Source organism: Hypanus sabinus, unplaced genomic scaffold (assembly GCF_030144855.1).
Source record: "Hypanus sabinus isolate sHypSab1 unplaced genomic scaffold, sHypSab1.hap1 scaffold_556, whole genome shotgun sequence".
Lineage (NCBI taxonomy): Eukaryota > Metazoa > Chordata > Chondrichthyes > Myliobatiformes > Dasyatidae > Hypanus > Hypanus sabinus.
This window is the reverse complement of record NW_026781417.1, coordinates 159,648-186,047: the sequence shown is the minus strand read 5'-3', so window position 1 is coordinate 186,047 and position 26,400 is coordinate 159,648. Positions and strand designations below refer to the sequence as shown.

Genomic DNA, 26,400 nt, shown 5'->3' with positions numbered 1-26,400 from the left:
CACCCAGATATCTTCTCACTTGCCTGACTTCAGCTATCACCTACCAGCTTGTTCTCTCCTCACCACCTTATCATGGCTTCTGCCCCCTTCCTTTCCAGTCCTGACGAAGTGTCTTGGCCCAAAACATCGACTCTTTATTATTCTCCAGATGTGCTGCCTGACCTTCTCAGTTCCTTCAGCATTTTGTGTGCATTGCTCTAGATTTACAGCATCTGAAGAATTTCTCGTCTGTACAAATTATTGTCCCTGTTGTGTTGTTTAATCTCTGCCCATTTCCCATCTCTCTGTTACTTTGTTGCAGACCTGGAGACTTCAACATTGGAACAGTCTACAGGATTGCCTACTGGAGAACACACTCAGGAACTGTCCTCTGTCCCAGCGGGAGACACATCCTCAGGTACCAAGTCTCATGTCTGTCTGTGTTCATTCAGTCTCTGTCACTCTGTGAGGTTGAACCTCCCATGGACCAGTTCACCTACCGGATGTACAGTGCATTGTGGGTAGGGTTTTGAATGATGGAGTCAGTGGTTCCTCTCTCCTGTCTGTTGGGTTGGGTTTGGTGAGTCGTGAGGGATGAGGCTCTGTTGGGGTTGGAGTGAGTGGGGTGTGAGGAATGAACAGCGAGGGGTGGAATGAATGAGAATGACACAGGAGGGAGGAGGGATGATGGTTGTGTGAGGGGAGGATGATCACAGAGTGGAAGGGAGGAATGACTGTGAGCAGTTACATGGTGACTGATGAGACATAGAAATGACCGGATTGGGATTTGAGTAATTCAGTACATGGACAGAAGGAAATGGGTGAAAACACACTGGAGAGAGGGATGGGGAGATTGGTGGGATGCTAGAGTGGGAGGAATGAGGCAAGTGAAGAGAGAGTGATGACTGTGTGAGAAGCGCTGGGCAGAAAGATCAGTGAGAGTGACGCTCCAACTGGAGAGAAGGAAGGAGAGACTGACGGAGGTGATGCAGACAGAGTGAATGCTGAGAGAGGGGGGTGTGAAGAGAGGGATTTGAGAGACAACGGTGGAGGGATTAAAGAGCAAAGGAGAGGGGAGTGTGTGTTTTTCAGAGGACAGATTTGACCTGGACTTGAGCCTCCTGTTCCTGACATTGAGTTCCTTCCTTATGTACTGCATATGTTAATTCAAAATGGCGTCTTTGTTCGTTAAATGTAAATCTGCTTCTTTGTTATGCTAACTAGTGAGAGAGTGTTGTCTTGCAGAGCATTCTCGAAGCTTCTCGCAGCCTGTTTAGGTTTAGAATTGCTGGCCGGGCCTGTAGATCAGAAGGGTAGGGATAGAAGAAAGAGGACCATAGTAATAGGGGACTTGATAGTCAGGGGTTCAGACAGGTGGTTCTGTGGAAGTGATCAGGAGTCCCGGATGGTAATTTGCCTCCCTGGTGCCAGGGTTCAGGACATTTCTGATCGCGGCCAAGATATCCTGAAGTGGGAGGGTGAGGAGCCAGAGGTCGTGGTACATGTAGGTACCAATGACATAGGTAGGAAAGGGGAAGAGGTCCTGAAACGAGAGTATAGGGAGTTAAGAAGGCAGTTAAGAAGAAGGACCACAAAGGTAGTAATCTCGGGATTACTGCCTGTGCCACGCGACAGTGAGAGTAGAAATGGAATTAGGCGGAGGATGAATGCGTGGCTGTGGGATTGGAGCAGGGTGCAGGGATTCAAGTTTCTGGATCATTGGGACTTCTTCTGGGGCAGGCGTGACCTGTTCAAGAAGGACGGGATACGCTTGAATCCTGGGGAGACCAATATCCTAGCGGGGAGATTTGCTAGGGCTACAGGGCAGACTTTAAACTAGGAAGATGGGGGGGGGGCGGGAATCAATTTGAGGAAACTATGGGAGAGGAGGTTAGTTCACCAGTAGAGCAAGTAAAGAGACAGAGTGAGGGAGGAAAGTCAGGTGATGGAGAAGGGATGCACTCAGCCCGAAGATGTAGGGGAGATGAAAGAAAAGGATAATAAATTTGAATGCATTGTTAGGGATAAAAAGAGAGGAGGAGGTGGAGAGTAACTTAAATGTATCTATTTTAATGCTAGGAGCATTGTAAGAAAGGTGGATGAGCTTAAAGCGTGGATTGATACCTGGAATTATGATGTTGTAGCTATTAGTGAAACATGGTTGCAGGAAGGGTGTGATTGGCAACTAAATATTCCTGGATTTAGTTGCTTCAGGTGTGATAGAGTAGGAGGGACCAGAGGAGGAGGTGTTGCATTGCTTGTCCGAGAAAATCTTATGGCGGTGCTTTGGAAGGATAGATTAGAGAACTCCTCTAGGGAGGCTATTTGGGTGGAGTTGAGGAATAGGAAAGGTGTAGTAACACTGATAGGAGTGTATTATAGGCCACCTAATGGGGAGCATGAGTTGGAAGAGCAAATGTGTAAGGAGATAGCAGATATTTGTAGTAAACACAAGGTGGTGATTGTGGGAGATTTTAATTTTCCACACGTAGACTGGGAAGCTCATTCTGTAAAAGGGCTGGATGGTTTAGAGTTTGTGAAATGTGTGCAGGATAGTTTTTTGCAACAATACATAGAAGTACCAACTAGAGATGGGGCAGTGTTGGATCTCCTGTTAGGGAATGCGATAGGTCAGCTGACAGATGTACGTGTTGGGGAGCACTTCGGGTGCAGTGATCACAATCGCATTAGCTTCAATATAATTATGGAGGGGAGGACAGGACCTAGAGTTGAGATTTTTGATTGGAGGAAGGCTAACTTTGAGGAGATGCGAAGGGATTTAGAGAGAGTGGATTGGGTCAAGTTGTTTTATGGGAAGGATGTAATAGAGAAATGGAGGTCATTCAAGGGTGAAATTATGAGGGTACAGAATCTTTATGTTCCTGTTAGGTTGAAAGGAAAGGTTAAAGGTTTGAAAGCACCATGGTTTTCAAGGGATATTAGAAATTTGGTTCGGAAAAAGAGGGATGTCTACAATAGATATAGGCAGCATGGAGTAAAGGAATTGCTTGAGGAATATAAAGAATCTAAAAGGAATCTTAAGAAAGAGATTAGAAAAGCTAAAAGAAGATACGAGGTTGGTTTGGCAAATAAGGTGAAAGTAAATCTGAAAGGTTTCTACAGTTATATTAAAAGCAAGAAGATAGTGAGGGATAAAATTGGCCCCTTAGAAAATCAGAGTGGTCAGCTATGTGTGGAGCCGAGGGAGATGGGAGAGATTTTGAATGATTTCTTCTCTTCGGTATTCACGAAGGAGAAGGATATTGAATTGTGTAAGGTGTGGGAAACAAGTAAGGAAGTTATGAAACCTATGACAATTAAAGAGGTGGAAGTACTGGTGCTTTTATGAAATTTAAAAGTGGATATATCTCCAGATCCTGACAGGATATTCCCCAGGACCTTGAGGGAAGTTTGTGTAGAGATAGCAGGAGCTCTGACGGAGATCTTTAAGATGTCATTAGAAACGGGGATTGTGCCGGAGGATTGGCGTATTGCTCATGTGGTTCCATTGTTTAAAAAGGGTTCTCGAAGTAAGCCTAGCAATTATAGACCTGTCAGTTTGACATCAGTGGTGGGTAAATTAATGGAAAGTATTCTTAGAGATAGTATTAATAATTATCTGGATAGACAGGATCTGATTAGGAGTAGCCAGCATGGATTTGTGCATGGAAGGTCATGTTTGAAAAACCTTATTGAATTTTTTGAAGAAGTTACGAGGAATGTTGATGAGGGTAAGGCAGTGGATGTAGTCTATATGGACTTCAGCAAAGCCTTTGACAAAGTTCCATATGGAAGGTTAGTTAAGAAGGTTCAGTCGTTATGTATTAATGCTGGAGTAATAAAATGGATTCAACAGTGGCTCGATGGGAGATGCCAGAGAGTAGTGGTGGATAATTGTTTATCGGGATGGAGGCCGGTGACTAGCGGGGTGCCTCAGGGATCTGTTTTGGGCCCAATGTTGTTTGTAATATACATAAATGATCTGGATGATGAGGTGGTAAATTGGATTAGTAAGAATGCCGATACTAAGGTAGGAGGTGTTGTGGATAATGAGGTGGGTTTTCAAAGCTTGCAGGGAGATTTATGCCGGTTAGAAGAATGGGCTGAACGTTGGCAGATGGAGTTTAATGCTGAGAAGTGTGAGGTTCTACATTTTGGCAGGAATAATCCAAATAGAACATACAGGGTAAATGGTAGGGTATTGAGGAATGCAGAGGAACAGAGACATCTAGGAATAACAGTGCATAGTTCCCTGAAGGTGGAGTCTCATGTAGATAGGGTGGTGAAGAAGGCTTTTGGAACGCTGGCCTTTATAAATCAAAGCATTGAGTACAGAAGTTGGGATGTAATGTTAAAATTGTACAAGGCATTGGTAAGGCCAAATTTAGAATATTGTGTGCAGTTCTGGTCACCGAATTATAGGAAAGATATCAATAAATTAGAGAGAGTGCAGAGACGATTTACTAGGTTGTTACCTGGGTTTCAGCACTTAAGTTACAGAGAAAGGTTGAACAAGTTAGGTCTCTATTCATTGGAGCGTAGAAGGTTGAGGGGGGATTTGATCGAGGTATTTAAAATTTTGAGAGGGATAGATAGAGTTGACGTGAATAGGCTGTTTCCATTGAGTGTAGGGGAGATTCAAATGAGAGGACATGATTTGAGAGTTAGGGGGCAGAAGTTTAAGGGAAACATGAGGGGGTATTTACTCGGAGAGTGATAGCTGTGTGGAATGAGCTTCCTGTAGAAGTAGTGGAGGCCAGTTCAGTTCAGTCATTTGAGGTAAAATTGGATAGGTATATGGACAGGAAAGGAGTGGAGGGTTATGGGCTGAGTGCGGGTAGGTGGGACTAGGTGAGATTAAGAGTTCGGCACGGACTAGGAGGGCCGAGAAGGCCTGTTTCCATGCTGTGATTGTTATATGGTTATATGGTTATAACGGGGATTGTATTCATTTGTTAACCAGTGGGGTTGGATGTCATTTTTTCCTTGTGGATTTGGGAACTGGGTTTTTGCGGTCTTTTCGAGAGTCGGGAAGAAGATGCCGAAGAAGGTGGACGTGTGCCGCACTGCTCGGTCGACCACCCGTGTGGTCCCAGGTGCGAGGTTGTGGAGATTGGAGGAGAGCGAAGAGCCGTCGAACGGTTCGATGGTTGATCTCCAATGATGTGCACTAAACTGACTAAACTCTGATACGTTTTGGCGCCTTTTTCTTTACTTTCTTTTCCTTCATATATACTGTATCGTTAGTAATCACTTAGTTCTAGTAAAGTCCTTAAAGTATAATCTATAACTGTATCCGGTGTGAGCTTGATATTGTGTGTGCGACGCTGTGTTAACTTGTTTTCCACAGCATCTGCTTATACGGGAGGCGGGGTTGGCAAGTGGCTGGAATTTTCCCCTTGACATATACCAGCCCATCGCATAAACGTTACATGTAAAACTTGTTTACTACTTTACCCTTCCTTTGTATTTTTTCTTATTGCAGAACCTCTGTCGGACACAACTCAGGAACGCCAGGGATCGGTGACCGGACAGCCTGGTCCAGGGTTGACCACCAGCCCAGCAGGGTCTTTGAGCTCAGGTACAGATTCCCAGTCAGACACAACTTGGGAAGCCCAGGAAACAACGACAGGAGAGCCTGGTCTGGGTTTGACCAGCAGCCCAGCAGGGTCTCTGAGCTCAGGTATTCATGATGGGGTTTGTGAGGGTCAATGAATAGAATGATCTTTCCCTCCTTTAGTCCTCGATATTCATCTGGACTTTGTCTGAGAGACGTGTCCAGTCACAGAAATTTTGGGAGGGAGAGGTGGTGAATGGTGACTACATGGTTTTAGTTTCTTTTCAAATCAGAGATCTCTTTGTCAAATTCTTGTTCCGGTGGCTACCCAATTTAATTCTACTTACCATTCCCTTCTGATATGACTGTCCACAGCCTCCTCTGACTTGATGAGACCACCCCCAGGTTTGAAGAGCAACACCTCATAGTCTGTCAGGGTCACCACCAACCTGATGGCATGAATATCGATTTCTCTTACATCCTGTAATTTCTTCTCCCTCCCACTTCCCTCTTTTTCCATTCCCATTCTGGCTCTCCTCTCAGCCCTTCCCCTCACTTCATCTGCCCATCTCCTTCCACTGGGCCCTCTTCTCCATCTCTTTAATCCATTGTCCACTGTCCTGTCTCGTTGGATTTCTCCTCCTTCATCCTCTTCCACATATCACCTCCCAGCTTCTCGCATCATCCTGCTCAGGTTCCCAGACATCTTCTCACTGCCTGGCTTCACCTATCACCTGCCAGGTTGTACACTTTCCACCTTCTTATTCGGGCTTCTGCCCCCTTCCTTTCCAGTTCTGAAGAAGTATCTTGGCCCAAAACTTTGACTGTTTATTCTCCTCCAGAGGTGCTGATGGACCTTCAGCATTTTCTGTGCATTGTTCTAGATTCAAAGCATCTGGAGATACGCTCGTCTGTACAACTGCTTGACCCTGTTGTGATTAAGGGTCTGCCAATCTCCCGTCTCTCTGTTACTTTGTTCCAGACTTGGAGGCTTCAACATTGGAACAGTCTACAGGATTGTCTACTGGAGAACACACACAGGAACTGTCCTCTGTCCCAGCAGGAGACACATCCTCAGGTACGAAGTCTCATGTCGGTCTGTGTTTATTCAGTCTCTGTCACTCTGTGAGGTTGAACCTCCCATGGACCAGTTCACCTACTGGATGTACAGTGCATTGTGGGTAGGGGTGTGAATGGTGGAGTCAGTGGTTCCTCTCTCCTGTCTGTTGGCTTGGGTTTGGTGAGCCATGAGCGATGAGGCTCTGTTGGGGGTTGGAGAGAGTGGGGTGGGAGGATTGAGTGGAAAGGTGTGGAGTGACTGAGTGATACTGGAGGGAGTGGAGGAGTGATGGAGGTGAGAGGGAGGATGGTCACAGAGAGGAAGGGAGGAATGACTGTGAGCAGTTACACGGTGACTGATGAGACGTAGAAACGACCGGAGAGGGATTTGAGTAATTCAGTACGTGGACAGAAGGAAATTGGTGAAAACACACAGGAGAGAGGGATGGAGAGAGAGTTGGGATGCTGGAGTGGGAGGAATGAGGCGAGTGAAGAGAGAGTGATGACTGTGTGAGGAGAGTTGGGCAGAGAGATCAGTGAGAGTGATACTCCAACTGGAGGGAGGGGAGGGGGGACTGACAAAAGAGATGTAGTCGGAGTGAATACTGAGAGGGAGAATTGAAGAGGGGGATTTAAGAGTGAAAGACTGAGGTATTAAAGAGCAATGGAGAGGGGAGGGTGTGTATTTCAGAGGACAGATTTGGACTCTGGTGGGTGTGGGGGAGTAAATTTTACTTACTGGAAGGAGAAATGGATATTCATACCAATCGGTAGGAGACTACCCATGTAAGGTGTTGCTCCTTCATATTGAGGGTGGCCTTATCTTGACTCAAGTTGCACCACCACATCTCTGCAACATCTGTTGTGGCTTTCCATTCCAAGACATCAGAAATGTCCCCCTCATTTAAAGAACAGGTTTTTCCCTCCCTCACCCGCAAATCCTCCATTTCACGTACATCTATCTTCCCACCGTCATAATAGTGATTGAGTACTTCTTGTCCTCATCTACCACCCATCAGCCTCCCTCTCCAGCAAATTATGCTTGGCAACTTCAACCATATCCAAAGAGATCAGACCAAGAAACATATCTTTCCTTTCCCCCCACCACCCCTCTGCTTTTCACAGTGGTCGCTTCTTCAACAGTTGCCTTCTCCATTCATCCCTCCCCACTAATCTCCCTCCCAGCACCTACCCCTGCAAGTGGCCTAAGTGCTACCCCTGCCCCGACACCTCCTCCCTCTCCTCCATTCACGGCCCCAAACAGGTGAGGCAACACATCAACCGTGAATCTGCTGTCTGTTGTGTCCAGTGTTCCCGGTGTGGCCTCCTCTACAATGGTGAGACCTGTCGTAAGCTGGGGGAACAGCTTCTCGAGCACCTCCGCACTATCCATCATAAGCGGGATTTTCTGATGGCCAAACATTTTAATGACTGTTCCCATTCCCGTTCCGACATGTTGATCCATGGTCTCCTTTTGTGCCAAGATGAGGCCACCCTCAAGGTCAAGGAGCAACACATTATATTCCTTCTGTACCCTCTAACCTGCTGGTATGAACATCGATTTCTCCTTCTGCTGAACAAAATTCCCCCCTCCTCCCCCTACTTCCTCTATTCTCCACTCTGACCTTTTATTTCTTCTCACCCAACTGTTACTTACCCCTGGTTCACATCCTCCTCTCCTTTCTACTATTGTTCACTCTGGTCTCTGATCAGATTCTTTCTCCTCTGGCCCTTGACCTTTTCCACCCACCTGGCTACACCTATCACCTTCCAGCTAACCTCTCTCCCCTACCCCCACCTTTTAATTCAGGCATCTTCCCCCATCCCTCTCAGTCCTGAAGAAGTGTCTTGGGCTGAATCATTGAGTGTTTACGCTTTTACACAGATGTTGCCTGACCTGCTGAGTTTCTCCAGCATTTTGTGTGTTTTGCTTTGGATTTCCAGCCTCTGCAGATTTTCTCGTGTTCGTTACAGTAATAAACAAGTGTATCGATAATAAATTTAATCTGAACTTTAATCTTTGATGCATCTCCTTTTGAAATTGTCCTCGATAATGGGGAAGATAGAGCCCATGATGGAGCTGGCTGAGTTTACAACCCTCAGCAGCTTTTTCCGATCCTGTGCAGTGGCCCCTCCACACCAGACAGTGATACAACCCGTCAGAATCCTCTCCACGGTACATCTGCAGAAATTTGCTGGAGTCTTTGGTAACCAGGCAAATCTCCTCAATCTCCGAATGAGATATAGCTTCTGGTGTGACTTTTTCATGATTGTGGCAATGTGTGTTACCCAGAATAAATCTTCAGTAATGTTGATGGAATCTCTCCACCCACCACCTCCCTACCCATTCCAGATTATTTACATCCACTGACCAATTTACATTTATGAAATATTACTTTGTATCTGTCATAATGAGACGTCCTTTGTTCTCTCACAAAAATTTAACCTGTGATATGTTTCTATCAGAATTGTAATGGTTGCAACACCAATAGACAATTATTCAGAAGATATGGTGTAGGAACGTGCAAATCAGTCCAGCAGCCCCATGACAGTGATTGATCGTGTCTGGGGAGTGTTGTACAATAGATTGTCAAGATGGTATCTGAGGAGTGTTGTAGAATAGATGGTCAAGATGGTGTCTGGGGAGTGTTGTACAATCGATGGTCAAGATGGTGTCTGGGGAGTGTTGTACAATCGATGGTCAGGATGGTGTCTGGGGTGTGTTGTACAATCGATGGTCAAGATGGTGTCTGGGGAATGTTGTACAATAGATGGTCAAGATGGTGTCTGGGGAGAGTTGTACAGTAGATAATCAAGATGGTATCTGGGGACTGTTGTACAATAGACGGTCAATATGTTGTCTGGGGAGTGTTGTACAATAGATGGACAAGATGGTGTCTGGGGAGTATTGTACAATAGATGGTCAAGATGGTGCCTTGCTGTGCTCTCCATCAAGATAACGTCGCAGATTTAGTTGTTTTTATAAGTTTGTAGAGATGGTATTGGGGAGAGAGTGGGAAGTTAGTCATCAGGTTAGAGTTTAGGGAGAGGTATTTGGAGGAATCAGATGTCAGGACACCACTCTATGTTTGAAGGCCGAAGATCTTCCAGGTGAGAAGGGACATGAGGAGATGAGGCCTTTGGAAGATGTCCTCGATGGTGGGGAGACCAGTGACCATGAGGGAGCTGGTTGAAGTTACAACCTTCAGCCTTTTTCAAGCTTGTGCTTTGGTATCTCCATATCAAACAGTGATGTAACCAGTTACAATGTTCTCCGCTGTACATCTATAGAAATCTGCTGTGTCCTCAGTTATAATTTATTATTATAAACTGATTATTATTAGAGCATTAAAACACATTATTAGAATTACTATGGCAAGAAGTACAGACAGACTCTGTTTACCCTTCTTGCTGCCTCAGTAAAGCACCCAGCGTAATCAAATACCCCACCCCGGACATTCTCTCGTCTCCCCTCCCATCAGGCAGTAGATACAGAAGTCTGAAAGCACATACCACCAGGCTCAAGGACAGCTTCTACCCCCACTGTCATCAGACTCTTGAACAGACATCTTGTACGATAAGAGGATCTGTCCTGGGACCAGTATGTAAGTGTCATTACAAAGAAGGCATGGCAGCTCCTCGACTTTCTGAGAAGTTTGCACAGATTCAGTCTGTCACCTAAAGCTTTGACCAACGTCTATAGATGTGTGGTGGAGAGTATTTCTGACTGGTTGCATGACAGCCTGGTATGGAAACACCAATGACCAAGATCAGAACAGTAGTGGATGCAGCCCAGTCCATCACAGGAAAAACCCTCCCCACCATTAAACACATCTACAAGCAGCATCCATCATCAAGGACCCCACCATCCAGTCCATGCTGTCTTCTCACTGCTGCCATCGGGAAGGAGGTATAGAAGCCTTAGCTCCTACACTACCCCTCAAACCATCAGGCTCCTGAACCAGTGTGGATAATGTCAATATTTATCTCAATGTTTCTTAAATACCCCTAATATATCTGACTCCACCATCACCCCTGGCAGAACATCCGTGCAGTCACCACTCTTTGTGTGTAAATAAGTTGGAACAATTTGATTCATATTAGGAAAAATGATTTAACTACATAACTCCTCATCGGCCTGATTTTATTCTCACAAGTCAATGAAGATGTTGTAAAAAAAAATCACTCCCTACTTTATACGTGGTTTTCTTATTTTGATTGTTCTTTCTCTCCTTTCTCTAAGTCTATGCCTTACCGTATTTGTGACAAATATGATTATATGATATATATGTACAGTATCTGAACTTAACCGCACCTAAGGCATTTAAACACACATTGCTCTGTGACGATACTGATGCCAAGCTCTATGGGTCCTATTGCCCTTCCCTTGGACAACATCGGTGGCGTGGACAGGGGAGATTTGCAGCTTGGGCAACTGCTGGTCTTCCATAAAAAAAAACCATGCCCAGGCTTGTGTCCTGGAGACTTTCCAAGGTGCAAACCCATGGTCTATCGAGACTAACAGAGGCCTACACACACAGTATCTGAAGTACATCTTATGGAAATATTTGTTTAATGATAAACTTCAATAAAAAATAAATTACTAAAAAAAACAATCATACTTAGCTTTGAACATTATGGCCCCTGGTATTAGCCACATCCATCCTGGGGGAGAAATAGCTGGCTGTCCATTCGATCCATTCCTCTTCCCATCCTTCACACCTTTATCAAGTCCCCTCTCATCCTCCTTCACTCCAGTGATAAAAGCCTCCTATAATGAGGTGAGCAGAACCGCCCAACCCAGTCTGCCCTGACACACATGGGGAGCAGGGAAACATTGTAAAGGCCCCGGTGGGGAGAAAGGGAATGGGAAAGAGTGAAGGAGAATGGATGGGAAGGAAGGGAAAGACTGGGGTGGAGGGAAGACCATGGGGAGAGGAAGGAGGGTTGGAAAGAGGCATCAGGGGAAGGGAAAGTGGAAGGAGACTGGAGGTGGGGAATGGGATTAAGGTCTGGTGTTTGGGATGAAGCGAGGTGATTGGAGGCGGGGTGGAGTAATTCCCTTCTTACCCCTCCCTTCTTCTCAGTGTCCCCTCCCCTCTTCCCTTTGGGATCTTCACATGCACATGTATGTGTGACAGTGTCACAGGTCACCTCATTGTAGGAAAGATGTGGAAGCTTTAGAGAGAGTGCAGAATACATTTACCAGGACAATATCTGGATGAGAGAACAGGTCTTATGAGGAGAGGTTGAGTGAGTGAAGACTTTTCTCTTTGGAGTGAAGGAGGATGAGAGGTGATTGATGGAGGTGTACAAGAAGGTAAGAGGCACAGATCAAGTAGACAGCCAGACTTTTCCCCAGGGAGGAAGTGGCTAATACCAGGGGGTATAATTTTAAAATGACTGGAGGAAAGTATAGGGTGGATGTCAGAAGTGAAAGTCTTTACATTGAGAGAGAGGTGGGTGTGTGGAACACCCTACAAGGGGTGGTGGTAAAGACAGATACATTCGGGGCATTTAACAAACTCATAGGTAAGTGGTTGACAGAAAACTGGAGGGTTATATAAGAGGGAGGGGTTAGAGTGATCTCAGAGTAGGTCTGCATAACATTGTATCTGTCTGTACCAGCTCCCCTTGCAGGGTGTTCCACACACTCACCACTCTCTGTGTAAAGAACTTTACCTCTGACATCCACCCTATACTTTCCTCCAGTCACATAAAATTACATCCCCTGGTATTAGCCACTTCCTCCCTGGGGAAAAGTCTGGCTGTCTAATCGATCTATGCCTCTTACCATCTTGTACATCTCCATCAAGTCACCTCCCATCCTTCTTCACTTCAAAGAGAAAAGCCCTCGCTCACTCAACCTCTCCTCACAAGACCTGCTCTCTAATCCAGACATCATCCTGGTAAATCTATTCTGCAGTCTCTCTAAAGCTTCCACATCCTTCCTACAATGAGGTGACCTGAGACTCCCGGGCTGCCAGGTCACACATAGGAACCATGTGAAGATTGTTGGGGGGAAGAGGGGAGGGGAAGAGGGGAGGGGAAATTGAGAATGGGGGGCGGGTCAGAGGGGAATGACTGGAGTGAAGGGAAGTGGGAAAGTGGAGAGGAGGGAGAGGGGAGTGAGGAGGAGGAATGAAGACAAGGGAGGGAGTTTGTAGGTGGGGATGGGAGAGAGGTCTGGGATACAAGATGGGGACTGGAGGGAGGAGGGGTGCTGAGAGGGAGCTGTAGACAGTTGTGGGGGTGGTGGGGGGAGAGACAATGGACATTGGACAGTCCACAGCTCAGGAATTGGTGGTGGGGATCATCAAATCGAATGCTGATCCCCGTGGTCAGTCCCAGAATTTCATCCCGACTCCGAATGACGGAGTCTCTCAGTGTCTCTCAGTGGGATGTGAACGATGGAGTCCGTTCTATCCCCACTGACAATCTCAGGAGTACATGAGCTCTCCGGAAAGGGTGATTCACTCACCCAGAATGACCTGCCTTGGATTGAGGCCGGTCTGGAAGACATGTGGAGTCGGCTCAGTGACAGAGCAGGGGGGGCTGAGACCTGGTGCTCAGGGGTGGGGGAAATGAAAGTGTCCGGTGGGTGAGGTTTGGAGTGACATTCAGGCAGGATATTTTCACTATTTGTTTAATTGTTACTGCTGCTGTCTGTAAGGAGTTTGTACTTTCTCCCTGTGACTGTGTCGGTTTCCTACCACATTACAAAGACGTCTGGGTTAGTAGGTTAATTGGTCACATGGGTGGTGGGGCATGTTGGGCCAGTTACTGTGCTGCATCTGTAAATAATTGATGGCCCAGTCCATCACGGATAAAGCCCTCCCCACCATTGAGCATATCGACATGGAGAATTGTCAGCATTCATCATCAGAACCTCCACTACCCAGGACATGCTCTCTTCATGTGGTTGCCATCAGGAAGAAGGTACAGGAGCTTCAGGACCCACACCACCAGGTTCAGGGACAGTTATTACCCCTCAGACATCAGGCTCTCGAACCAGGGGGGATAACTTCACTCAACACTCACCGCATTACTGAACTGTTCCCACAACCTATGGACTCACTTTCAAGGACTTTTCACCTCATGTTCTTGATATTTATTGTTTATTTACACATTATTTTTATTGTTCTTTTGTATCTGCTCAGTTTGTTGTCTTTTACTCAATGTTTGCCCACATGGGTGTAATAGGACAGCACAGACTTGTTGGTCCAAAAGGACCCATTACCCTGCTGTACCTTCCAATAAATGAGTAAATATTTTTAATAAATTAAAGGAAATTTTAGTTTTCCACTGCACTGTTGCTGCAAAATGACAGATTTCCAGTGATGCCCAATGGTGATTATTATTCTGATTCTGAGGATATATAAAAATGTATAGAAGATTACGAGGTGTACAGATAGTGTCGACTCAGACTGAAAGTAAGATTTATTATCAAAGTACTTCTTTGTCTCTATATACTACCCAGAGATTCATTTTATTGCAGTCATTTACAAGAAAATAAAGAAATCCAACAGAATTTATGAAAAACTATACAAAAACAATGACTAACAAACAGCCAATGTGTGAAATAAGGCAAATTATGGAAATAAAATATGAAATAATACTGAGATGATGTGTTGTAGATTCCTTGAACATGAGTCTGTAGGTTGTGGAATCAGTTCAGAGTTGATGTGAGTGAAGTTATCCCCGCTGGTCAGGAGTCTGATGGTTGTGGGTGATAAATGTTCCTGAAGCTAAGAGATTAGAAACACTTCATGTGGATATTATATTTGTGCAAGAGACTCATGTACAGAGACAGCTTGAAGATCGCTTTTTTTAAATTTGGAAGGGACCTTTATATCATTCTTTATCAACAATAAAGTTAGAGGGGTATCTAGTTTTGTTATTTCTAAAATCCCTTTTGTACACTTTAACACTGTTACTGATTCAATTGGAAGATATTTAATTGTCACCCGTTTATTTGCGTTCAAAAGATAGCTCCGGTGTGTGTTTATGCATCTAATTCAGACAGTTCTGATTTTTTTTAAGAAGCTTTTTTTCTGAGCTACTGAATCTAAATGAATATAAATTGATCCTGTGCGGTGACTTTAACTGTTGCCTTAATCCGGCGATTTTCAGGTCATCAACCAATCCGTCGCTTCCTAATAAAGCGGCAACCAGTATTAACTCTTTTCTTTTAGAATATGGACTGGTCGATATCTGGAGATGTAAACAGCCTAATGACAAAGATTTTTCATTTTCTCACACGTTCATCAGAAATATTCAAGAATTAATTATTTTTTTTCCAGATACACTGTTGTTATATTCTGTTCACGAGTGTGTGTATGATGTCATTGTGCTGTCAGATCATGTGCCTGTGAAGTTAACCCTGGCACTCTCTGATAATTTTTTGAAAATGTCACTATGGAGATTGAATCCCATATTGTTAAAGAATCCAGGTTTTGTTAGTTTTATCAAGGGGCAAATTTCTGTATTTTTTTAACTTAATACAATTGACAGTATGTCAAATTTGGTTATGTAAGATACGATGAAATCCTTTATTGGGGACAGGTAATTTCATATTCAGCAGATCTAAGAAGGAAAACCAAAGCGGAACTCTCAGTGATTACTAATAAAATTAGAGAGATAGATAAAGCGTACACAGTAAGACCAAGTGAAGACCTATATAATGAAAGGGTTGAACTCCAAACACAATATGATCTGCTTTTGACCTTCCCCATTGAACAGCAAATTTTTAAATCTAAAAGTCAGTTTTATATAAATGTTGTTATTAATGTAAACTGTTGGTTGGTCAGTTAAAGGCAAATATGGTCAGAAGACAGATTTTGAAAATACGTAGATCAGATAGAACTGAAATATTAGACCCGTATGAAATTAATAAGATATTTATGGATTTCTATTCTAATTATAAATCTGAATTCCCTGATAATACTATTATTATGAATAGATTTTTGCAAAAAATAAATATACCTGAAGTTTCTACTCAAGATATTAATGTACTAGATGCACCTATTAAACAAGAGGAAATAGCCAAGGCTATATCCTCTATGTAATTAACGAAAGCACTGGGATATGCAGTGGAATTTTATAAGACCTTTAATGAAATGCTTACATCACATCTTTGTCAAACTTTCACTGATTGTATATCTTATGGGAATCTTCTGAAAACTTTTTATGAGGCATCAATTTCATTGATTTCTAAAAAAGGAAAAGATTTTTCTGAATGTGCCTCTTATAGACCAATTTCCCTATTGAATGTGGGTTTTAAAATTCTCTCTAAGATTTTAGCTAATAGACTTGAGAATTTTTGCCCACTGTTATCTGAAATGATCAAACTGGATTTATTAAAACTAGGTATTCATGTTTTAATATTCGATGACTGTTTAATATTATTCATTCTCCCTTAGTCAAATAATCTGAATGTTGTTTCTCTTGGTGCAGAGAAAGCTTTTGACAGGGTGAAATGGCCTTATTTGTTTCAGGTTTTGGAGTGCTTTAACTTTGGACTGGGATTTATTTCCTGGATTAAAACTGATTTATCAAGCCCCAATGGTTGCGGTTATAACTAACAGTCAAAAATCTCCTTATTTTAGATTATATAGAGGAAATTGTCAGGGTTTCCCTCTTAGTCCTTTATTCTTTAATTTGGTTTTAGAAACACTTGTTATTGCTCTTAGGGATTCTAACTCTGTTCAGGGTATTAAGAGAGGGGATAAATTACATAAGGTTTTGTTATATGCAGATGATTTATTAGTTTATATTTCAGACCCTAGGAAATATATTCCCTCTATGATATCCATATTTACTGAATTCAGTATTGTCTGGATATAAAATAAACTTTCATAAAAGTGAATTATTTCCTATTAGTAATCATTCTGATTACTATGATCAAATACCTTTTAATATTGCTAAAAATTACTTTACCTATCTTGGTATTAAAATTACTAAAAATTTTAATGATTTAAATATAATTTTCTTCTTCTAATTGAATATACAAAACTAATGCTTTCTAAATGGTCACCTATGACGATGTCATTAATTGGTTAATAAATGCTAAAAAATGGTAATTTTACCAAAATTTCTATATACGTTTCAAGCTGTTCCATCCATTGTCCCGACAACTTTCTTTGAGAGAGTACATTCTATGATCCTGTCATATATCTGGAATAATAAGCGTTCTAGATTGAGTGAACCTTTACTGCAAAAATCAAAAAAAGATGGAGGATTGGTGTTACTAAACATTAGATTTTACTATTGGGCAGTTAATATTCGTTGTATTACTTTTTGGATTTACGGTATAGATAATCAAGATTGTCCTTCATGGTTTGACTTGGAGGAGAGCTCAGTAAGGGGGTTTTCTTTGGCTTCCTTACTGGGAGCTCCTCTTTTTTTGTTTTCTAGGATTGGTAGACAAGCTCGTAATCCTATTGTTAGACATACATGAAATATTTGGTATCAGTTTTGCAGATTTTTTGATTGGAATAACTTTGTTCTCTCTAGTAATATTCATCTTAACTAGTTTTTTTAAACCATCAATTCTAGATGAGGCCTTTTTAATATGGAAAACTAAGAGAATAAAAACTTTTTTAGATTTGTTTTTAGAGAATTGTTTAATGTCTTTTTCACAGCTTGTGGATAAATATGATATATCTAACGCAAATTTTTTTAGATATTTACAAGTTAGGAATTTTCTACAAGATTTATTACCGAATTATCTATTTGCTCATTTACCAAATATGATAGATGTTATTTTTCAGCTTAAACCACCTCAAAAAAGATTGGTAGCCATTATATATAAATGGCTTATGAATTTACGAATGATGTCTAATGATAAGGTTAAACGTGCTTGGGAACTGGAACTTCAGGAGTCACTTTCAGATGGTCAATGGAACAAAATTTATCAATTAGTTAACAATTCATCTATCTGTGCCCGTCACTCCTTGGTTCAGTTCAAGGTAGTGCACAGGGCGCATATGTCAAAAGCTAAACTAGCGCATATTTTTTCTAATACAAATCCCACCTGTGATAGATGTAATGCTGAGGTGGGTACCGTAGCTCATATGTTTCAGTCTTGTATAAAATTAAATAGTTTTTGGAGAGATGATTTTAGAACGTTATCCAAAGTCATAGGTTTGGACCTACAATGTAATTCACTTAGGTCAATCTTTGGGATCACTCCGAAGGAAGCAGGAAATGTTTCTGCATCCGCTCAACGTATTATAGCTTTTTCAACTTTCTTGGCTAGGAGAGCTCTTCGGTTGTATTGGAAAGATCCTAATCCACCTACTATTTTTTTGGCTCTCCTCCATTATGTCATGTTTATGCTTGGAGAAAATTAGGAGTCGGACGTTTGATACATCTTTTGAATTTGACCAAACCTGGTGACCTTTCATTCAATATTTTCATATGATTTTAATTTTCTTCTCTATTACTTTTTTCTCTTTTTTAGTTAATCTTTTTTCTTCTTCTGCGTGATGCTTCAGATTTGACCGGAAAGATTTTTCACTTTTTTTTTTGTAATTATATCCTGAAATGGACTGCCCAGTCTCTTTTTTTTTTGTTTTGTGTTAGTTTAGTGGGTTTATTTCTTCATAATAATAGAAATCTTTTAGTCTTTTTTTGAATTGTTAAGAGGAGTTGTGGTTCCTTTTATATATTAGCTCAATATTATACTATATATGATTTTAATAGTCTACACTCATTTGTTGTTTGTACTTTTATTGGAATAGGTATTTGATATAACCACTCCTCTGATTTGTATTTGTCTTTATATATATTTTTTAAATTCAATAGAAAAAGATTAAAAATGAATGAAAAATGAATGTTCCTGAAGCTGGTGGTGTGGGACGTCCTGCTGGAAATATTACCACTGATCAGGGTGAATATAACTAGAGGACATCGATTTATGGTCAGTGGCTAGAGATTCAGGATCGGAATCAGGTTTATTATCACTAATGTCTCTTGTAAAATTTGTTGTTTTTGGCAGCAGTGGAGAGCAAGACATAAAAAATATTCCTGTACGTTCCAATCAAAAATAAATAAATAAATAATGCGAAAAGAGGAATAGTGAGATTGTGTTCATGAATTACAGAAGAACACCAGAAGAACGAACGACAGAAAAACTCTTAAAACCCCAAAGCCCCCATCCCCTTCACACATACAAGCAGTAACAAGCATCAAGAAATCACACTTAACTCCACCCATTGGTCAGGTAGAGGAAGGGAGGAATGACTGTGAGGAATGACTTTGAGGGGTTGTACGGTGACTGATGAAGTGTCTTGGCCCAAAACATCGACTCTTTATTATTCTCCAGAGCTGCTGCCTGACCTTCTCAGTTCCTTCAGCATTTTGTGTGCATTGCTCTACATTTACAGCATCTGCAGAATTTCTCGTCTGTACAAATTATTGTCCCTGTTGTGTTGTTTAATCTCTGCCCATTTCCCATCTCTCTGTTACTTTGTTGCAGACCTGGAGACTTCAACATTGGAACAGTCTACAGGATTGTCTACTGGAGAACACACCCAGGAACTGTCCTCTGACCCAGCGGGAGACACATCCTCAGGTACCAAGTCTCATGTCTGTCTGTGTTCATTTAGTCTCTGTCACTGTGTGAAGTTGAATTTCCCATGGACCAGTTCACCTACTGGATGTACAATGCATTGTGGGTAGGGATGTGCATGATGGAATCAGTGGTTCCTCTCTCCTGTCTGTCAGGTTGGGTTTGGTGAGTCGTGAGGGATGAGGCTCTGTTGGGGTTGGAATGAGTGGGGTGGAAGGAATGAACAGCGAGGGGTGGAATGAATGAGAATGACACAGGAGGAACAGCGAGGGGTGGAATGAATGAGAATGACACAGGAGGGAGGAGGGTTGATGTTTGTGTGAGGGGAGGATTGTCACAGAGAGGAAGAGAGGAATAATTGTGAGGAGTTGCATGGTGACTGATGAGACATAGAAACGACTGGAGAGGGATTTGAGTAATTCAGTACGTGGACAGAAGGAAATGGGAGAAAGCACACAGGAGAGAGGGATGGAGAGAGAGGTGGAATGTTGGAGTTGGAGGAATGAGGCGATTGAAGAGAGAGTGATGACTGTGTGAGTAGAGTTGGGCAGAGAGATCAGTGAGAGTGATGCTCTAACTGGAGGGAGGGAAGGAGAGAATGAAAAGAGAGTGATGCAGACAGAGTGAATGCTGAGAGAGGGAAATATTAAGAGAGGGATTTGAGAGACAAGGGTAGAGGTATGAAAGAGGAAAGGAAAGGGGAATGTGTGTATTTCAGAGGACAGATTTGACCTTGACTTGAGCTTCCTGTTCCTGCCTTTGAGTTTGTTCCTGATCGAACATAAAGCTTGTATACTACTTTAACTTTCTTTTGTATATCTTCTGAATACAGATTCTCAGTTGGACACAACTCGGGAACCCCAGGTATCACAAACCGGAAAACATGGACCTGGTTTCACCACCTCCCTAGCGAGGTCTGCGAGCTCAGGTACAGATTCCCAGCCAGACACAACTTGGGAATTCCAGGAAACAGCAACTGGAGAACCAGGTCCGGGTTTGATCACCACCACAGCAGGGTCTGTGAGCTCAGGTGCAGATTCCCAGTCTAATAGAACTCAGGGTCCCCAGGGAGCAGCAATGGAAAAAAAAAAACTGGTCTAAGTTTGTTCACCACTACAGCAGGGTCTGTGAGCTCAGGTCTTTGTGAGGGGGAGGGAGGGGTCAATGAATGGAGTGATCTTTCCCTCCTTCAGTCCTTGATATTCACCTGGGCTTTGACAGAGAACTGACTAGTGACAGAAATTTTAGATGGGAGAGTTTGTGAACAGGACTGGATGGTTTTGGTTTCTTTTCAAATCAGAGACCTCTTTGATAAGTTGTTCTGGTTGAGTCCCACTTTAATTCTATGTCCCACTGATGAGAGCACACTCAGGTTTGAAGAGCATCACCTCATATTCCGTTCTGGGTAACTTCCAACCTGATTGCATAAATACCAATTTTGCTAACTTCTGGTAGTTTCTCCTCTCTCCCACTTCTCTCTTTTTCCATTGCTATTCTGGCCCCCCTCTTAGTCCTTCTCTTCTCCTCTCCTGCCCATCTCTTTCATCTTGTCACCCCATCCATCTCTTTATTCTCTGGTTCACTGTCCTCTCTCCTTGGATTTCTCCTTCTTCATCCCTTTATCTCTTCCACATATCACCTCCCAGCTTCTCATATCAGCCTGCTCATCACCCAGATATCTTCTCACTTGCCTGACTTCAGCTATCACCTAGCAGCTTGTTCTCTCCTCACCACCTTATCATGGCTTCTGCCCCCTTCCTTTCCAGTCCTGATGAAGTGTCTTGGCCCAAAACATCGACTATTTATTATTCTCCAGTTGTGCTGCCTGACCTTCTCAGTTCCTTCAGCATTTTGTGTGCATTGCTCTAGATTTACAGCATCTGAAGAATTTCTCATCTGTACAAATTATTGTCCCTGTTGTGTTGTTTAATCTCTGCCCATTTCCCATCTCTCTGTTACTTTGTTGCAGACCTGGAGACTTCAACATTGGAACAGTCTACAGGATTGTCTACTGGAGAACTCACCCAGGAACTGTCCTCTGACCCAACGGGAGACACATCCTCAGGTACCAAGTCTCATGTCTGTCTGTGTTCATTCAGTCTCTGTCACTGTGTGACGTTGAACCTCCCATGGACCAGTTCACCTACTGGATGTACAATGCATTGTGGGTATGGATGTGCATGATGGAATCAGTGGTTCCTCTCTCCTGTCTGTCAGGTTGGGTTTGGTGAGTCGTGAGGGATGAGGCTCTGTTGGGGTTGGAGTGAGTGGGGTGGAAGGAATGAACAGCGAGGGGTGGAATGAATGAGAATGACACAAGAGGAACAGCGAGGGGTGGAATGAATGAGAATGACACAGGAGGGAGGAGGGTTGATGTTTGTGTGAGGGGAGGATTGACACAGAGAGGAAGAGAGGAATGATTGTGAGGAGTTGCATGGTGACTGATGAGACATAGAAATGACTGGAGAGGGATTTGAGTAATTCAGTACGTGGACAGAAGGAAATGGGAGAAAGCACACAGGAGAGAGGGATGGAGAGAGAGGTGGGATGCTGGAGTTGGAGGAATGAGGCGAGTGAAGAGAGAGTGATGACCGTGTGAGTAGAGTTGGGCACAGAGATCAGTGAGAGTGATGCTCTAACTGGAGGGAGGGAAGGAGAGAATGAAAAGAGAGTGATGCAGACAGAGTGAATGCTGAGAGAGGGAAATATTAAGAGAGGGATTTGAGAGACAAGGGTAGAGGTATGAAAGAGGAAAGGAAAGGGGAATGTGTGTATTTCAGAGGACAGATTTGACCTTGACTTGAGCCTCCTGTTCCTGCCTTTGAGTTTGTTCCTGATCGAACATAAAGCTTGTATACTACTTTAACTTTCTTTTGTATATCTTCTGAATACAGATTCTCAGTTGGACACAACTCGGGAACCCCAGGTATCACCAACCGGAAAACATGGACCTGGTTTCACCACCTCCCTAGCGAGGTCTGCGAGCTCAGGTACAGATTCCCAGCCAGACACAACTTGGGAATTCCAGGAAACAGCAACTGGAGAACCAGGTCCGGGTTTGATCACCACCACAGCAGGGTCTGTGAGCTCAGGTGCAGATTCCCAGCCAGACACAACTTGGGAATTCCAGGAAACAGCAACTGGAGAACCAGGTCCGGGTTTGATCACCACCACAGCAGGGTCTGTGAGCTCAGGTACAGATTCCCAGTCCAATAGAACTCAGGGTCCCCAGGGAGCAGCAATGGAAAAAAACTGGTCTAAGTTTGTTCACCACTACAGCAGGGTCTGTGAGCTCAGGTCTTTGTGAGGGGGGAGGGAGGGGTCAGTGAATGGAGTGGTCTTTCCCTGCTTCAGTCTTTGATATTCATCTGGGCTTTGACTGAGAGAACTGACGAGTGACAGAAATTTTGGATGGGAGAATTTGTGAGCAGGACTGGATGGTTTTGGTTTCTTTTCTAAGCAGAGACCTCTTTGACAAATTGTTCTGGTTGAGTCCCACTTTAATTCTATGTCCCACTGATGAAAGCACCCTCAGGTTTGAAGAGCATCACCTCATATTCTGTTCTGGGTAACTTCCAACCTGATTGCATAAATACCAATTTTGCTAACTTCTGGTAGTTTCTCCTCTCTCCCACTTCTCTCTTTTTCCATTGCTATTCTGGCCCCCCTCTTAGTCCTTCTCTTCTCCTCTCCTGCCCATCTCTTTCATCTTGTCTCCCCATCCATCCCTTTATTCTTTGGTTCACTGTCCTCTCTCCTTGGATTTCTCCTTCTTCATCCCTTTATCTCTTCCACATATCACCTCCCAGCTTCTCATATCAGCCTGCTCACACACCCAGATATCTTCTCACTTGCCTGACTTCAGCTATCACCTAGCAGCTTGTTCTCTCCTCACCACCTTATCATGGCTTCTGCCCCCTTCCTTTCCAGTCCTGATGAAGTGTCTTGGCCCAAAACATCGACTATTTATTATTCTCCAGTTGTGCTGCCTGACCTTCTCAGTTCCTTCAGCATTTTGTGTGCATTGCTCTAGATTTACAGCATCTGAAGAATTTCTGGTCTGTACAAATTATTGTCCCTGTTGTGTTGTTTAATCTCTGCCCATTTCCCATCTCTCTGTTACTTTGTTGCAGACCTGGAGACTTCAACATTGGAACAGTCTACAGGATTGTCTACTGGAGAACACACCCAGGAACTGTCCTCTGTCCCAGCCGGAGACACATCCTCAGGTACCAAGTCTCATGTCAGTCTGCGTTCATTCAGTCTCTGTCACTGTGAGGTTGAACCTCCCATGGACCAGTTCACCTACTGGATGTGCAGTGCATTGTGGGTAGGGGTGTGAATGGTGGAGTCAGTGGTTCCTCTCTCCTGTCTGTTGGGTTGTGTTTGGTGAGTCGTGAGGTTGAGGCTCTGTTGGGGTTGGAGTGAGTTGGGTGAGAGGAATGAACAGTGAAGTGTGGAATGAATGAGAATGACACAGGAGGGAGGAGGGATGATGTTTTTGTGAGGGGAGGATGATCACAGAGAGGAAAGGAGGAATGACTGTGAGGAGTTACACGGTGACAGATGAGACATAGAAATGACCGGAGTGGGATTTGAGTAATTCAGTACGTGGACAGAAGGAAATGGGTGAAAACACACAGGAGAGAGGGATGGAGATAGAGGTGGGATGCTGGAGTGGGAGGAATGAGGCGAGTGAAGAGAGAGTGATGACTGTGTGAGGAGAGTTGGGCAGAGAGATCAGTGAGAGTGACGCTCCAATTGGGGGGAGGAAGGAGAGACTGAAAAGAGAGTGATACAGACAGAGTTAATGCTGAGAGAGGGAGCTGCGAGGAGAGGGATTTAAGCGTGCAAGACAAAAGTATTAAAGAACAAAGGAGAGGGGAGTGTGTGTATTTTAGAGGACAGATTTGACCTGGACTATTCCCTGCCATTGAGTTCCTTCCTGACCTAATGTAAACCTTATTTACTGCATTACCCATCCTTCATATATCTTCTTATTACAGATTTCCATTCTGACACAACTTGGGAATCCCTGGGGTCATCGACCAGAGAACCTGGTCCGGGTTTTAACACAACCACAGCAGGGTCTTCAAGCTCGCATGCAGATCTCCAGTCAGTCACAACTTGTGAACCCGATGGATCAGTGACAGGTAAACCCAGTCTGGGTCTGACCAGCATACCAGCTGTGTCTGTGAGTTCAGGTACAGATTCCCTATCGGACACAACTTCAGAAGCCCACAGATCAATGACAGGTAAACCCAGTCCAGATCCGACCAGCATACCAGCTGTGTCTGTGAGTTCAGGTACAGATTCCCTGTCAGTCTCAACTTGTGAACCCCAGGGATCAGTGACAGATAAACCTGGTCTGGGTCTGACCACCATACCAGCTGTGTCTGCTAGTTCAGGGACAGATTCCCTGTCAGTCTCAACTTGTGAACCCGATGGATCAGTGACAGGTAAACCTGGTCTGGGTCTGACCACCATACCAGCTGTGCCTGCTAGTTCAGGGACAGATTCCCTGTCAGTCTCAACTTGTGAACCCCAGGGATCAGTGACAGGTAAACCTGGTCTGGGTCTGACCACCATACCAGCTGTGTCTGCTAGTTCAGGGACAGATTCCCTGTCAGTCTCAACTTGAGAACCCCAGGGATCAGTGACAGGTAAACCTGGTCTGGGTCTGACCACCATACCAGCTGTGTCTGCTAGTTCAGGGACAGATTCCCTGTCAGTCTCAACTTGTGAACCCCAGGGATCAATGACAGGTAAACCTGGTCTGGGTCTGACCACCATACCAGCTGTGTCTGCTAGTTCAGGGACAGATTCCCTGTCAGTCTCAACTTGAGAACCGCAGGGATCAGTGACAGGTAAACCTGGTCTGGGTCTGACCACCATACCAGCTGTGTCTGCTAGTTCAGGGACAGATTCCCAGTCAGTCTCAACTTGAGAACCCCAGGGATCAGTGACTGTAGATCCTTCACAATTCAGGAAACTCAGGGTCTGTGAACTCACATATCCATGGTGGGGTCATGTTCCCCTTCTTCAGACCTCAATATTCATCTGGGCTTTGACTGAGACTCGTGACTGGTCACAGACATACACGAGGGAGAGTAACTGAACTGGATGGATTTGGTATCTCTTCAGATCTGAGACCTCCTTTTCAAATTGTTGTCCCATTGTCTACCCATTTCAATTCAACTTCCCATTCCCATTCCCACACGTCTTTCCAAGGATTCCTCCACTCACCTGATGAGGCCAAAATCAGGAGGGGCAACACCTTATATTGTATCTGGGTAGCTTCCAAACTAACGGTATGAACATTGGTTTTTCTAACGTCCAGTAATTTCCCCCTTCTACCAATTCTCTCTTTTTCAACTCCCTTTCTGACTCCCCTGTTAACCCCTCTCTTCTTCTCACCAACCCATGACCTCCTTCTGGTCCCCCTCCTCTATCATTTTATTCTGTTCTCTGTGATTGGATTACTCCTCCTTCAGCCCTTCACCTCTTCCACATATCACCTCCCAGCTTCTCAAATCACCCCCTCCCTCACCCACCCATCTTCCCACTCACCTCGGTTCACCTATCACCTGCCAGCTGTACTCCTCCCCACCTCTTTATTCTGGCTTCTTTCCACTTCCTCTCCAGTGCGGATGAAGGTTCTCAGCCCAAAACATTCACTGTTTATTCCCCTCCAGAGATGCGGCCTGACCTGCTGAGTTCTTCCAGAAATTTTGTGTGTGTTGCTCTGGATTTTCAGCATCTGCAGAATCTCTCATCTTTATAAATTATTGTCCCTGTTTAATCTCTGCCACTCTCCCATGTCTCTGTTACTTTGTTCCAGACCTGGAGGCTTCCACAATGGATCAGCCCGATAGATCATCTACAGGACAACCCACCCCATCACCATCCTCTGTCTCAGTGGGAGAGAGATCCTCAGGTATCAGGTCTCGTGTCCATTGGGGTTTTTCAGTTTCTCGCTCTGTGACATCGAACCTCTTATAGACTGATTTACCTGCTGGATGTGCGTCCTGGTGAGGTGGTAGTGATCGTTCAGCTGATCCTTCTCTCCATCTTGCATCAATTTCCACCGACATCCATCATCTCTCCAAAGGCAATGAGTGTTGTTGTGGAGAACAGTCCATGGGGTTGGTTGCTATAAGATGGCAGAGAACTGGTGGGGTGGAGATACATCTCTACCAAAGGAGGTGTAAGGTGCTTCTTCCTTCTGTTA

General features: G+C 43.9%; 2 long non-coding RNA genes across 2 annotated transcripts; both read left to right on the top strand.

Annotated features, from left to right (window-relative positions):
• Positions 1–298: 298 nt before the first annotated feature.
• LOC132389394 (uncharacterized) lies at positions 299–20,110 on the top strand. The gene is made up of 5 exons (XR_009510513.1): positions 299–397; positions 5,465–5,560; positions 6,519–6,614; positions 19,077–19,172; positions 20,002–20,110. It is a non-coding gene; the product is annotated as an uncharacterized LOC132389394 (long non-coding RNA).
• A 1,029-nt stretch (positions 20,111–21,139) lies between these two features.
• On the top strand, positions 21,140–24,223 carry LOC132389396 (uncharacterized). Its single transcript, XR_009510515.1, has 4 exons — positions 21,140–21,234; positions 22,064–22,159; positions 23,303–23,398; positions 24,176–24,223. It is a non-coding gene; the product is annotated as an uncharacterized LOC132389396 (long non-coding RNA).
• The last annotated feature ends 2,177 nt before the right edge of the window (positions 24,224–26,400 follow it).